Source organism: Delphinus delphis, chromosome X (genome assembly GCF_949987515.2).
Source record: "Delphinus delphis chromosome X, mDelDel1.2, whole genome shotgun sequence".
NCBI classification, from domain to species: domain Eukaryota; kingdom Metazoa; phylum Chordata; class Mammalia; order Artiodactyla; family Delphinidae; genus Delphinus; species Delphinus delphis.
The window spans coordinates 8,645,539-8,660,558 of NC_082704.1; the positions used below are offsets into that span (position 1 = coordinate 8,645,539).

At 35.5% G+C, this 15,020-nt stretch overlaps 1 long non-coding RNA gene across 1 annotated transcript in view; it reads right to left on the reverse strand.

Annotated features, from left to right (window-relative positions):
- Positions 1 to 1,652: 1,652 nt before the first annotated feature.
- The window catches only part of LOC132418325 (uncharacterized), a 230,681-nt gene continuing 217,313 nt past the window's right edge, over positions 1,653 to 15,020 (reverse strand). The window contains exon 3 of the long non-coding RNA XR_009517982.1: positions 1,653 to 2,442. This is a non-coding gene — a long non-coding RNA (uncharacterized lncRNA). The remainder of the gene's footprint in view (positions 2,443 to 15,020) is intronic.

The following is a 15,020-nucleotide window of genomic DNA, read 5'->3' on the forward strand; positions in this document are numbered from 1 at the left end:
GGCGGACTCTCAACCACTGCGCCACCAGGGAAGCCCTGTTGGAAGATTTTTAATCACAGTTTCAATTTCAGTGCTTGTGATTGGTCTGTTCATATTATCTATTCCTTCCTGGTTCAATCTCAGAAGGTTGTGTTTTTCTAAGAATATGTCCATTTCTTCCAGGTTGTCCATTTTTTTGGCATATAGTTCCTTGTAGTAATCTCTCATGATCCTTTGTATTTCTGCAGTGTCAGTTGTTACTTCTCCTTTTTCATTTCTAATTCTGTTGATTTGAGTCTTCTCCCTTTTTTTCTTGATGAGTCTGGCTAATGGTTTATCAATTTTGTTTATCTTCTCAAAGAACCAGCTTTAAGCTTTATTGATCTTTGCTATTGTTACTTTGATTTCTTTTTCATTTATTTCTGGTCTGATTTTTATGATTTCTTTCCATTGGCTAACTGGCTTTTTTTGTTCCTCTTTCTCTAATTGCTTTAGATGTAAGTTTAGGTTGTTTATTTGAGGTTTTTCTTGTTTCTTGAGGTAGGATTGTATTGCTATAAACTTCCCTCTTAGAGATGCGTTTGCTACATCCCATGGATTTTGGGTTGTTGTGTTTTGTCATTTGTTTCTAGGTATTTTTTGATTTCCTCTTTGATTTCTCTAGTGATCTCTTGGTTATTTAGTAGCGTATCGTTTAGCCTTCATGTCTTTGTATTTTTTAGTTTGTTTCCTGTAATTGTTATCTAGTCTCATAGTGCTGTGGTTGGAAAAGATATTTGATATGGTTTCAATTTTCATCAATTTGCCAAGGCTTGATTTGTGGCCCAAGACATTATCTATCCTGGAGAATGTTCCATGAGCATTTGAGAAGAAAGTGTATTCTGTTTTGGGATGGAATGTCCTATAAATATCAATTAAATCTATCTTTTTAATGTATCATTTAAAGCTTGTGTTTCCTTATTTAATTTCATTTTGGATGGTCTTTCCATTGGTGAAAGTGAGGTGTTAAAGTCCCCTACTATGGTTGTGTTACTGTTGATTTCTTGTTTTATTGCTGTTAGCATTTGCCTTATGTATTGAGGTGCTCCTTTGTTGGGTGTATAAATATTTACAATTGTTATATCTTCTTCTTGGATCGATCCCTTGATCATTATGTAGTGTCCTTCTTTGTCTCTTATAATAGCCTTTATTTTAAAGTCTATTTTGTCTGATATGAGAATTGCTACTCCAGCTTTCTTTTGATTTCCATTTGCATGGAATATCTTTTTCCATCCCCTCACTTCTAGTCTGTATGTGTCCCTAGGTCTGAACTGGGTCTCTTGTAGACAGGATATGTACAGGTCTTGCTTTTTATCCATTCAGCAGTCTATGTCTTTTTGTTGGAGCATTTAATCCATTTACATTTAAGGTAATTATCAATATGTATGTTCCTATTATCATTTTTTTAATTGTATTGGGTTTGTTTTTGTAGGTATTTTCCTTCTCTTGTGTTTCCTGCCTAGAGAAGTTCCTTTAGCATTTGTTGTAAAGCTGGTTTGGTGGTGTTGAATTTTCTTAGCTTTTGCTTGTTTATAAAGGTTTTAATTTCTCTGTCGAATCTGAATGAGATCCTTGCTGGGTAGAGTAATCTTTGTTGCAGGTTTTTCCCTTTCATTTCATTAACTATGTCCTGTCATTCCCTTCTGGCTTGAAGAGTTTCTGCTGATAGGTCAGCTTTTAACCTTATGGGGATTCTCTTGCTGATTTTAATATTTTTTCTTTGTATTTAATTTTTGATTGTTTGGTTAATATGTGTCTTGGCCCGTTTCTCCTTGGATTTATCCTGTATGGGACTCTCTGCATTTCCTGGATTTGATTGACTATTTCCTTTACCATATTAGGGAAGTTCTTAACCCTAATCTCTTCAAATATTTTCTCAGTCCCTTTCTTTTTCTCTTCATCTTCTGGGACCCTTATAATTCGAATGTTGGTGTGTTTAATGTTGCCCCAAATGTCTCTGAAACTGTCCTCAATTGTTTTCAATCTTTTTTCTTTATTCTTCTCTGCGGTAGTTATTTCCACTCTTTTATCTTCCAGGTTCTTATCCATTCTTCTGCCTCAGTTATTCTGGTATTGATTCCTTGTACAGAATTTTTAATTTCATTTATTGTGTTGTTTATCATTGTTTCTTTGCACTTTAGTTCTTCTAGGTCCTTGTTAAACGTTTCTTGTATTTTCTCCATTCTATTTCCAAGATTTTGGATCATCTTTACTATCATTACTCTGAAGTCTTTTTCAGGTAGACTGCCTGTTTCCTCTTCATTTGTTTGCTCTGGTGGTTTTTTGCCTTGCTCCTTCATCTGCTGTGTTTTTCTCTGTCTTCTCATTTTGCTTAACTTACTGGATTTGGGGTCTCCCTTTTGCAGGCTGCAGGTTTGTAGTTCCCATTGTTTTTGGTGTCTTCCCCCAGTGGGTAAGGTTGTGCTGTTGTAAAAACACCAAAGACAATAAAATAATCTCAGAAATTTCAAGCACCAAAGGTTTATTTCTCACTTGTACTACACTACACGTCAGTTGAGGGTTGTCAAGGGGTCTTCCTCCACATCATCCTTATTCTGAGGCTCAGGCAATAGAACACCCACTCTCTGGACAATTGAAGGTTGCCATGCAGGATTGACATAGAGATTTTAAGTGTCTCAGATGAACAATTAAATGATCTGGCCTCAAAAGGGCACATATCATCTCTAATCATAATTTATTGGCTAGAAGTAATCATAAGGTCCCTTCCCACCACCAGGGGGCTGAGAAGTGCCATTCTGCTATATGCTCAGAGATTCTAAGAATTGAAAATAGTTGGTGAATAGAATTAACCACCAAATTTGGTATGTGTAGACACAAAATTCAGGATACTACTAGGCAACATGGAACAAGAAGTGAATAAAGGAGGGATACAAAAGGAGAGTCATTCTATCTTCAATATTTTATTTTTTGAAAAATTAAAGGGAAGCTGGAATGAAATATGGGAAAATATTGAGATTTGGCAAAGCTGAATGGTAGGTGCACAAGTGTTCATTTTATCATTCTATATAACTTTCTGTATGATGGAACTACTTAATAAGATTTAACATATGAGAAAAAATAAATTAACAGTTAGTTATATTTAAGAAGAAAAGAGAGAAAATATTAGGAAAGAGAAAGGCAAACTAACCTCAGGTATAGAGATCATTTAAGGATATATTGTACATTCCCAATGTTTTTTAAAACATGACTGGAATGGATATTTTCTAGAAAATATATATATTCCCAAAATGACTCAAAAAGACAAAAAGCAGAAATGGACTAATAATCATAATAGAAATTGATAAAGATATCAAAGAACTATGTTACCTTCCTACCCAAATTGTCAGGATCAGGTGGTTTCAGAGGTGAAATTTTCCATATTTTGATAAGTCGATAATATGATGTTCATTTATTTAATGCCTAGTAAGGCATATGCTAAGTGTTTTATATTCATTATCTTTTTTTTAAGAATAAATGTGGTGAAATTTTATTTTTTTTCTTCAAGTTTTACTGAGATATAATTGGCATATAGCACTGTATAAAGTGTACAGCATACCGATTTTAGTTACAAGCATCATGAAATGATGACCACAATAAGTTTAGTGAACATCTATCATCTCATATAAATACAAAATAAAAGAAAAAGAAAAAAAATACTTTTCCTTGTGATGAGAACTCTTAGGATTTCCTCTCTTAGCAACTTTCATATATATACAGTAGTGTTAATTACAGTAATCATGCTGTATATAGTCATCATGCTGTACGTACATCCATAGTACTTATTTATCTTACAACTGGAAGTTTGTACCTTTTGACCACCTCCATCTAATCCCCCCCACCCCTACCCCCTGCCTCTGGTCACCACAAATCTGATCTCTTTTTCTATGAGTTTGTTTGGTTTTGAAGTATTATTGACATAGAATACTATGTTAGTTCCTGTTACACAACATGGTGATTTGGTATTTCTATGTATTTCAAAATAATTGCCATGATAAGTCTAGTTACCATCCATCATGAAGATATTACATAGTTATTGACTAAATGCCCCACATTGCACATTTCATCCCTGTGACTCATTTATGGTGGATGTGTGAAGAAGATGAGAGAAATTAAGAGGTACAAACTTCCAATTACATTAATTATCTTGTGATGTCTTCTGAAGAGACCCATTTAATGAATTTTATTATTATTCTCATTTATAAATGTCAAAACAAAGAACAAGTAGTAGGGCCAGATTTTAAATTCATTTCTCTGTCTACAGAGATCATTATTTTAGAAGTTATAATCCTATAACTTCTATGCATTTTAAACTGTTTTGGAGCATGGAATGACAAGGAAACTTTTCTAATTATTTTTTAAGGGAGCATAATACTAATACCCAACCTGAACCTGATGAGGATAACAAATGTGAAGAAAGCTACTAAAAAATATGCATTACATGTATTGATGCAAAAATCTGAAATGAAACATTTGCAAATGTAATCCAACCGCAGATAACAGAATAATGCATAATAATGAAGTGGGAGGCACTCTAAGAATGCAAAGAGTTCAATAACAGGAATCCCTTAGGAACCGAATAAATGTAATTTACCATATTAATAAGTCAAAAGAGATAAAAAATATGATCATACTGGTAGATGCCAATAAAGTATTTATAAAATTCAACCTTCATTAAAACATGAATGCCTCCTTAAAAAATGTTAAAAACCTTATATTTTATTGCAAAAAAAATTGAAAAGACTGAATGTAATTTCAGGAACAAAATTAAAATGCTGCTTTCACTATTATTATTTAAAATTGTTTTAAAAGTGCTAGATAATGCATTTAGACAAGAGAACAAAATAAAATTTTACATATTTGATATGAAGATAAATGCAAAATTAATATACAGTGATTAATATCCATTTATACTAACAAAAGCAAGTTACAATATAGTGGAAAATCCCATTTAAATAAGCAGTCTAAAATAAAATGAAAATAAAATAACAAGGAATAAATTTAACAAGCAATGCATAAGTACTAAATGAAGAAAACTACCATATAAAACTTTACTGAGAGAAATTAAAAGAAAAAGACCTGAATAAAAGTAGAGAAATATAGAAAAGGTAATAATTTAAAGATGTCAATTCTCCCTGTGTCTATAAAATGAAGATTAAAAGTTATTTTTCATCCTTCAGATTGATAACAAAGAAAAATGTTAGCAAAGATTAAAAAACATGAGGAAACCTGCTGTTAGGAAAGGTGTGGGGTGTGGGCATATTCATGAATGACAATGAAAATGCAAACTGTTCCAGCTTGTTGGAAAAGCAATTAGCATGTGCTTTCTTAACAAATTAAATACATGACTCAAACTAAAAACCGCATGTTTAATCATAAAAAATTTAAAATATCAAAATTAACTTCCAAGAACAAGAGAAGAATGCTTACTATTATAAAGTTATTTTGAAAGTACTAGGTACCTATGTTCTGGAAATGCACAGACAGAAGAACAATAATAGTTTAAATATATATCTAGTCATATACTGTAATTAGAAAATATAATACAAGTAGCATTTTCAATTTTTGGATAAAATGGTGGACTAATCAATAAATCATCTAGGGGAAACATTAGCTACTGAGAATAGTAATAGTAATAAGACAGTCCAGCTAATATTGATTATATTCTTACATGTTCCAGTTTTGTTCTAAATTCTTTGAATGGATTCTTTCATTTTAATCACAAGCCTATGAGTTAGGGAGTATGATTACCCCTTTTTTACAGATGAAGAAATGGACTTCAAGAGGTTAAGCGATTTTCTCAAGGTCACTTGGCTATTAAGTGGTAAAGCCCAGATCCATGTCTTTCTTATCATAGAATTTAACACTAGCTGCCAGGCTTGATTATTACCTCAAGCACTCAAATAAATTACAGATAGATCAAATATTTAAATGTTAAGAATTAAATCTTTGTAGAAGAAGATATGTATGAATGCTCTTTGTGATCTTGATGTGGGAGATGCCTTTCTAAGCCTCACTGGTATACCTAGAAGCCAAAAAATTTGATAAATATGATGACATAAAAAATGTAAAGTTTCTTCTTAGCTAAAAATACTGCAATGAAAGTTAAAAGACAATCTGGGAGGAAGTATTTGTAGTACATTTGACAGACTAATTTTCTTAATATTCAAAGAGACTGCATAAATCAAAACTAAAAAGATGAGCAACATTATTTAAAAATGGGCAAAGAACATGAAAAGCCAATTGAGAAATGAGTTGAAAATGATTATTAAAAATGAAAAGATGCTGACCTTCACTAGTTATCAGAAATGTAAATTAAAATGAGAATTTTTCACTCTTCAGATTAATAATGAGGAAAAATATTAACAAAGATGAAAGAACATGGGGAAACCCACTGTCAGGAAAGGCATAGGATGTGGGTACATTAGTGCATTGATGGTGGGAATGCAATTTGTTCCAGCCTTTTTGGAAGGGCAATTACTGTTGTGCCTCAAATTTTTTTAAATTAAATATTCTTTGACTCAGTAGATTTTCTGGGAATATTTCCTAAGATGATACCCCAAAAATGCATAAAGGTGTATGCACAAACATGATCACTGCAACACTGTTTTTTGGTTTTCTTTTTTTTTTTTGCGGTACGCAGGCCTCTCACTGTTGTGGCTTCTCCCGTTGTGGAGCACAGGCTCTGGACGCGCAGGCTCAGCGGCCATGGCTCACGGGCCCAGCCGCTCCCCGGCATGTGGGATCTTCCCAGACCGGGGCACGTACCCGTGACCCCTGCATCGGCAGGCGGACTCTCAACCACTGTGCCACCAGGGAAGTCCCTGCAACACTGTTTTTAATAGGGAGCATTTGGTAACAAACAACTTAAACATCAATCAAGTGAAGAGTGGCTTAGTAAAGAGCTGTAAAGCCAGGAAAGAGAATGCTCAACAGCCATGAAATCGGTGATATGAATGGACATGAAAAGAAGTCCACAATACTTTGATGAGTGAAAAAAGCAACATCCCAAATAGCATGCATAATATAACCTTATTTGTGTAAAAGTGTATGTAGGTGTGTGTGTTTACATGTGCACATACATGAATGTATGACAAAAAAATCTTGACCTCTTGTTCTCTCATTATTTCCACAGGGTGTCTCATTCAAAGAAACAACAGTCGATCATCTCAAATACTCAGAAAGCAACTTTACTCTTTACTTCCTACTCTGGAAGAGTGCCATAGTGGAGAATACATTCCCAGTACACAACAAAACTTCTCCAGCACTCTCTCCTCTTTCTCTCTGTCTCCCTCTAGGTCTTCAGTGCTTCTTCAATTCACGCAATTGGAAGAACAGCTTTAAAAATCACTGATGCATAGCACAGGGAGCTTTGTGACCACCTAGAGGGGTGGCATAGGGAGAGTGGGAGGGAGGGAGATGCAAGAGGGAAGAGATATGGGAATATATGTGTATGTATAACTCATTCACTTTATTATAAAGCAGAAACTAACACACCATTGTAAAGCAATTATACTCCAATAAAAATGTTAAAAAAAAAAAGTTCAAAAGTAAGTGACAACTTAAATGATATATGGAATATTTTGCTGACTTACAAGAGCATGCAGAATTAAATATGATCCAGTTCAAATGTTAAAAAAAAATCTCTGATGCGTGTTACTGGTTTATCAGCAGAGAGAGAGAGAGAGAGAGAGAGAGAGAGAGAGAGAGAGAAGTTTCTCATTCCCAGTGTCTTTCCCCAAATTTCCGGGGGCCAGGCTCACACTGAATTAAAATGGCAGCTTCTCTATTACTCAGGTAGAGGAGATAAAGGGCTAGGGTATGGTGGGAGAGGGAAATTCATAGGAATAAAAAGGCCCTGGGCAGATAAAACTACAAAGATAATTACAGAGATAAATATATATTCTTAACCAAGCCTTCCTGGTTATTCTCCCAATTAAAGATAGGTTAACTTGTTTGCATTGAAAGGTTCCCCACTTTACAATGCTCTTAATACAATAACTTGTCCTAAACCATTTGAAACAACTTCTAGCACTTCCTGTGAGGCTTTCCTATGCGTACTGTAGAGACATGGTATGTTAAAGATTTGTGACTTCATATGTAATTTCTTGAATTGTATATAGACATTTCTACATGTTTTTAGACCAGAATTTCTCAATCTAGGGACTATTGACCATTTGGGCTGAATTAATCCTTTTCCTTGATTGGAGGTGGGGAAGCTGACTTGTGTATTGTAGAATTGTTAGTAGCATCTTTGGCCTCTCGCCATTTAATGCCCGTAGAGCCTCCCATTTCCCCCTCCGCACGTTGTGACAATCAGAAGTACGTCCAAACATTGCCAACTGTGCCATAGGGGTCAAAAATGCACCTCATTGAGAACCACAGGAATTGACACACACCCTTTTGGGAGGCATAAGATAGTTTATAGATATAAATATATGCACACATATATGTACATCTATATTATATATATAAAATCTTTTTTCGTATCATGATAAATTCTGTTTCAAATTTGTGCAATAAGAAAAGAGAATCATGTCAAAAGTAAGCACCCCAAAAAAGCCAAAGCTCATACAATAAATATAGATCTATTTCTAAAATTCATGAAAGGCCAATTAGATAAAAAATCATGAGAAAATGTCATTACAACAACAAAAACGGCAGTGATAAAAATGTTACATAGAACTGAAAAATGCCACTATCAGGGGTGAGAGACCAGCAGAGTTCAGCCAGAATCTAGCTAGAAGTATTCTCCAGGGGAAACAGAGGACTACTCAAATTTATTTTTTAATCATTTTGTTGTTTCTGTCTTTCTTCAAGGCAGAATATGCTTAAGCTCATACTGGGATTGTTTCTGCATAATTCTAGATTGATGGAATGAATCGGAGAATTGCATAAACTCCCTGGTGAATTTACCGTCTGCCCAGGCCCTCTGAATATTTTCTATGACTAAACTCACTGAACAAGTGAAGTTGAAGGTATTGCTGAGTGGAAAGAAACAATGAGAATATAAAATAGAACACACAAACATCAAAACTCTTGCCAGCTTAGAGGCCCACATTGCAAACTCACTTTGGGGGAATTTGTCAATGTGCCAATGAGCTTCTCCTTGCTTTCAGAAGAACTTCTTACTGTGATGAAAATCTTTGGTGACACACTGGCATCAGATTCATCTTCAGCACTAAGAGCTACTAGAATTAAACAACAGCAAAAAACAAAACAAAAAATAAATCCTAGAGTAATGCTCCCACTGGTGCAGCTAGCCAGGCCATTCTTAAGGAAAGCTTACAGTACACAGGCTTACAGTTAAATCTTAGTTCAAATGCAGGCCTTGACAGTGATCTCCAGGACACTTTCCAGTTTCCACTTTCTACACCTTTCAGTTACAGAACCTAATCAAATACATCTAACATGCCATTTGTCCATTTACTGTCAGCAGAAATTTATGAGAACTCTTCATTCCCCTCTCCCACCCATGCATTGTAAAATATTCTCTTGTAGGCAAGAAGTCTCATTGAAGAACATTGTGCATTTCAGAAAAGCAATGTTTCTGATAACTTTTGATTATTCATATGATATACTGAAATTGGAATAGACAAGAATAGTATTTTAAATCTATCCAACTGTTTTATATGTTTTATTCATTAAGGTTTTTGCTGTTTCTACCATGTTTGTGTAAGTCTATGCTGCTCTTAACAAGCTGCAACCAAAACCCAGACCATTAATTTCTCCAGATTCTCACCTTTATGCAGATTTTTAAAAAAACATTGAAGCACATAGATAAACTCTGCTTCAATAGAGAGGTATCCTTAGGTTAGAGATGTATAAGATATAGTTCTTGATATATTGGTTCAAACAGGAAAGGGAAGAGTTGACACACAAAATCTGTTATTGCTGTATAGACCAGGGGTCAGCAAACTAAGTCCCTTGGGCTAAAACCAAGCCATCATCTATTCTAAGTCCCTTGGGCTAAAACCAAGCCATCACCTATTTTGTAAGTAAAGTTTTATTGGAATTCAGTCAAGCCTGTTCATTTACATATTGTCTACAGCTGCTTTTGTGCTGTAAAGGCAGAGTTGAATAGTTGTGACAGAGACATTGTGCCCTGCAGAATATAAAATTCTTGCTACGTGGCCCTTGGTAGAAAATGGTTGCCAACTCCTGGCATAGACTATCAAAGGGAAGGGATTGTAAAAATAATCCAATGCTCTCATTTTGTGGAGGGGAAAATAACTGAGGCTTAGAGGGTGTGTGTGGTTTGCCCAAAGTCACAGAGTTTATCAGTAGCAAAGTTGTTACTAGAAACCAGGTTTCCTGATGTCCTTTAGGGGAAATGGATACTGCCTCCAAGAATTATAACTGAGGTCTACAGGCTTCCAGAGTTCATATTTCAGCCTATTAGACATCACAAAAGTTTGGGGTTTTAGGTAGATGAGTGAAAAGACAGATCTGTGAACTAATGCTCCCTTGCTTTTTCCTTGAGATTAAATGAGACAATGTAAGTATGTGTGTAGCCCAGCACCCAGTGTGAGTTAATTTCCTTTTTACTTTCGTAGCCTGACCGCTGTAGTAGCTTGTTGTGAGGCCATACTTGCAACTAAAGATAGAATTCAGCCTTGGAATTTAAGATTACAAATCCAGTCTTTGTTCTAGAACACCAAATGAACAATTCAAATATGGAACATTAGGAATCAGTTGGGGTAAATGTTTCTTTGCATCTGTTACTACACTTCTGAAATAATGAGAGAATAATCATTGTTTCTTCATTGGCCTTCCCCAACTAGAGTAAAACATTTCTAAATGGTTATCAAATGCAATTCTCCTTCCAAAATAGGCACCATCAGCTGCTTATTAACTGGTTTTTAACTGAGATAGTGAAAAGTAATCACCCACTTGCACTGCAATGTCTTGTGGTAAGAAAGAACAAGAAATAGCAATGTGACCACGTGACTGTCAGCTGTGCTAACTATCTACATTCCTGTGCTCTGTACTGTTGTAGTTTCTAAGCAAAATAAATTATTTTGTGTGGAAACAGTAAGGAGAAACAAATGGCCTAAACACAAAAGGCTAATCCTACACAGAAATAAGGAAAAAATTATTTCTTCCTCCATTCTCAGGCTTTATCCAAGGCTCTTCACTTCTAATTTAACATATTCCCCAGTGTAATTTTATGCATTTTAGCATGATGAATTACTTCGCACAAGTGTGTATGATGGCTTATATGAGTAAGGCAAGATAACTAACAGAGATAATACTGCAAATATCCAGTTGAGAGACAGCGATGTGCTGAATCAAACAAAAATGAAGATAGAGTAAATGGCTTTGTTTGAAGATGTTAACCAAGTAAGAATCTTAAATTCTTCCTAGAACAACATGGTGCGGGGCGGGGAGTGATGAACCAACAAACATGAAGGAGATAAAACCCGTAAGACTTCTGGTTATGGGTTGGGTAGAGATGATGCAGAAGGAGAAAGAAAAGTTAATTATGACTGTATCAGTTTTCTATTGTTGCTGTAACAAATTACCACCCATATTTGAGTGGCTTGAAATAAGAGAAATTTATTATCTTAAAATTCTGAAGGGCAGAAGTCCTAAATGGATGTCACTGAGATAAAATCAAGGTATATAGGGCTGTATTCCTTTTGGAAGTTCAAGGGGAGAATTTGTGTCCTTGTCTTTTTCACCTTCCAAAGGTTGTCCACATTCCTTTTCTCATGTCCAATTCTCCATCTTCAAGACCAATAATATTGGACCAAGGCCTCTCATGCTGATGTCTCTCCACTGTTCTTACTCTGCCTCGGTTTTTCACTTTTAATCAATCTTCTGATTACATTGGGCAGACCCAGATAATTGCCCTATCTGCTGATTAGCAATCTTAATTCTGTCTGTACCCTTAATCTCTCTTTGATGTGTAATGTAGCATATTGATGAATTACAGGGATTAAGACAGACATCTTCAGGGACCATTATTCTGCTTACCACGGTGACTTTTTGAATTGTTCCTTGAATAACTGAAATATTATTGTAGCTTAAAATACACATTTCATGATAAGTAAAATCCTTACAATGTCCTAACAAGGCTCTCTATGTACTTAAGAACTATGGCCCTGGAGATAGACTAAATTAGATTTGAATAATGGCTTTCACATTTAATAGTTTTGTAAACACATAAAAATATATCTCATAGCCTCAGCTTCCTCATCTGCAAGATGTGGAAACTAGTTATATGGTGAAGATTGAATAAGGTAATGATGATAAAGTGCTTAGCACAGTGGCTGGCTCAGTGAATATTAGCTACTAGTTAGTACTGAATAGAAATATAGGTGAAGGAAAGTTGGTGTTTAATTTTGGACATATTGATATGAGTTGTTTGAAAAGCATCTGTTATGTGCTGCAATGTGCTGGTATTTGTATTTGGAGGTGGGGCCTTTGGAAGTAATTAGGTTTAGATGAAGTCAAGACATTAGGGTCCTCATGATGGGATTAGTGCCCTTATAAGAAGAGACAAGAGAGCTAGCTCTCTCTTTCTCTGGCTTGTGAGGATACAGCAAGAAGGCAGTCATCTGAAAGCCAGGAAGAGGGCTCTCAACAGAACTTAACTGTGCTGGCACACTGATCTCAGACTTCCTAGCCTCCAGAACTGTGAGAAATAACTGTTGTTTAAGCCACCCTCTCTATGGCATTTTGTTATAGCAGCCTGAGCATTCACCCTTAGAGTTTAGAATTCTCTTTTTTAAATTAGTGTCCAATTATATTTATCTCCTAGCCCATTCTTTCTTACTCTCCTAGAAGACCATTTCATACTACCTCTCCTCTCCCCAAACTTTTAACACCTCCTTGCCCTTGCTCACATTCCGCAAAATATAGAAACAGTCAGAACTTCCCAAAGCTCCCAATTCTTCATCGACACACCCATCTGTACCTGTGGTCATGTATTCTACCTTCTATCTTGTTGCTATGGGTGACTGCTCAAGCTCCTGACTAAGCCAAAACCCACCCCAACTTGTGCACTAGATTCCATCCTTTATTGCCTACACAAGCAATTTCCCCTCTTTCCTCTACATCTTCAAACCCTCCCCATTGCCTTCAGCATACAAACATTTCAATATTGCTTTCATTATAAACAAAAAAGCTCTCTTGATCTCATGTCCCCCTTCAACTACTGCCCCATTTATAGCAAAGTTTCTTGAAACAGCTCTCTACATTCCTTATCTGAAATTTATCTACTCTTGTTTTTTTCTTGAAGTATGCAAATGAAGTTTTACCTCACCAACCCACTTAAGCTGCTCTAATCTTAGATGACTTCATCGGATTTGACCCATCAGCAGGATCTGACACAGCTAATCACTTCTAACTCTAAAATACTCTTAATATGACTTCTATGACATTACACCTATTTTGTTTTCTCTACATTTTTGGCCAATTCTTGCAAGTTTCTTCTGTTTGTTCTTCCTCATAATCTATCCTTTAAACATTGGAATCCACCAGGCTTCAGTTCTTGCATCATTTTGCTTTTCTGTCTACTTTCACTCACAAGGTGATTTTATTCAGTCACATGATTTAGGCATCTATATGCTGATGACTCACAGGTTTATATCTAGAGTGTGAACTGACTGCACACTCATATCCAAAAGCCTAAGCAGTATCACCACTTGGAAGTTTAACAAGCATCTTAAAATCAAAGTATCCAAAACAGTTTCTGACAATCTCCTCAAATCTGTTATTCCCATAGTCTTCCCTGTCTCAGTGAGTGGCAACTCCGTTTGTTCTGTTGCTCGGGTCAAAAGCCTTGGAGTTATCCTCGATTTTACTCTTTCTTTCAAAATATACATTTAATCCACCAGCAAGCCTGTGGATTCTAACTTCAAGACATATCCAGAATCTGACAACTTTTCACTATCTCCATTCCTATCACCCTGGTCATAACCACCATCATCTATTTCTTGGATTATTGCCAGTTGCTTCCTAACTGGTCTCTCTGCCTCCATCCTACAGTCTGTTCTCAGCATGCAAGCTATGCTGATCCCATTAAATCCTGCTAAGTCAGAAGTTAAATCATGTTATTTCCTCTCTTGAAAATCCCCTCAATTCCTTCCCATCTCACTATAAATAAAATCCAGAATGCAATGTCCCAAAGCTTCCGTATCAGTGGTACACTGGCAAGTCACAACTAGTTCAACTAGTTCTATAGAAAAATAGTATGTGTGTGTACACATACACACACACACACATTCTATAGATACAATAAAATTTACTGATTTAAAGGATGACAAGCACACAATTTACAAATATTTATAAAATATACAACATTCTTCTTTTCAGTAAATTCCATGTAGCCAATTGATTCTCATGAAATGCTTTCGTTGACTTTTGCCAAACTCTTATATCCATAGCCAAACTATGGTTGGAGATGAAGAATGTGCTTAGTTTCCAACATGAATGTTGGTTATTTGCATTTGCATTAATGAGTAGCATTCAAGCGAAATAACACAGATGTATGTTGGAATGTCACTGGTTCATCAATGACAGGAATGATAACCTCACTGAATCAGATTATAGTTTTCTAATATTGATATTCAAAGGATATTTCCTCAATATTCTGTACTGTTCACAATGTAATGCCTACAGTTGCAACACCCTTTTAATTGTAATGTTCATTGGTAACATTTCCTATATCACATACTTAAGCACAGAAAATCAACAACAACAACAAAAATCAAGCCCTTATTTGAAGCATTTTCAAATATCCATGGTGTAACTATCCCCACCATTGCTGATTTTAAACTACTAACTTGATGTCACTGAATGAAGAGATTGTAATATACATTCCTCACACTCCATTATTTAGTATTTCCATCAGACAGATACAATAGACCTATAAAAGTTGGAGTCACGGTCACAGGTTATAAAATACATGTTCAAGGGCATTCTTCTCGGGAGGTGGCAAGCGCCTCAGTAAAATTGGCGGCCGGATCATGTTTAGAGGTCACATCTCCCATTGAAGC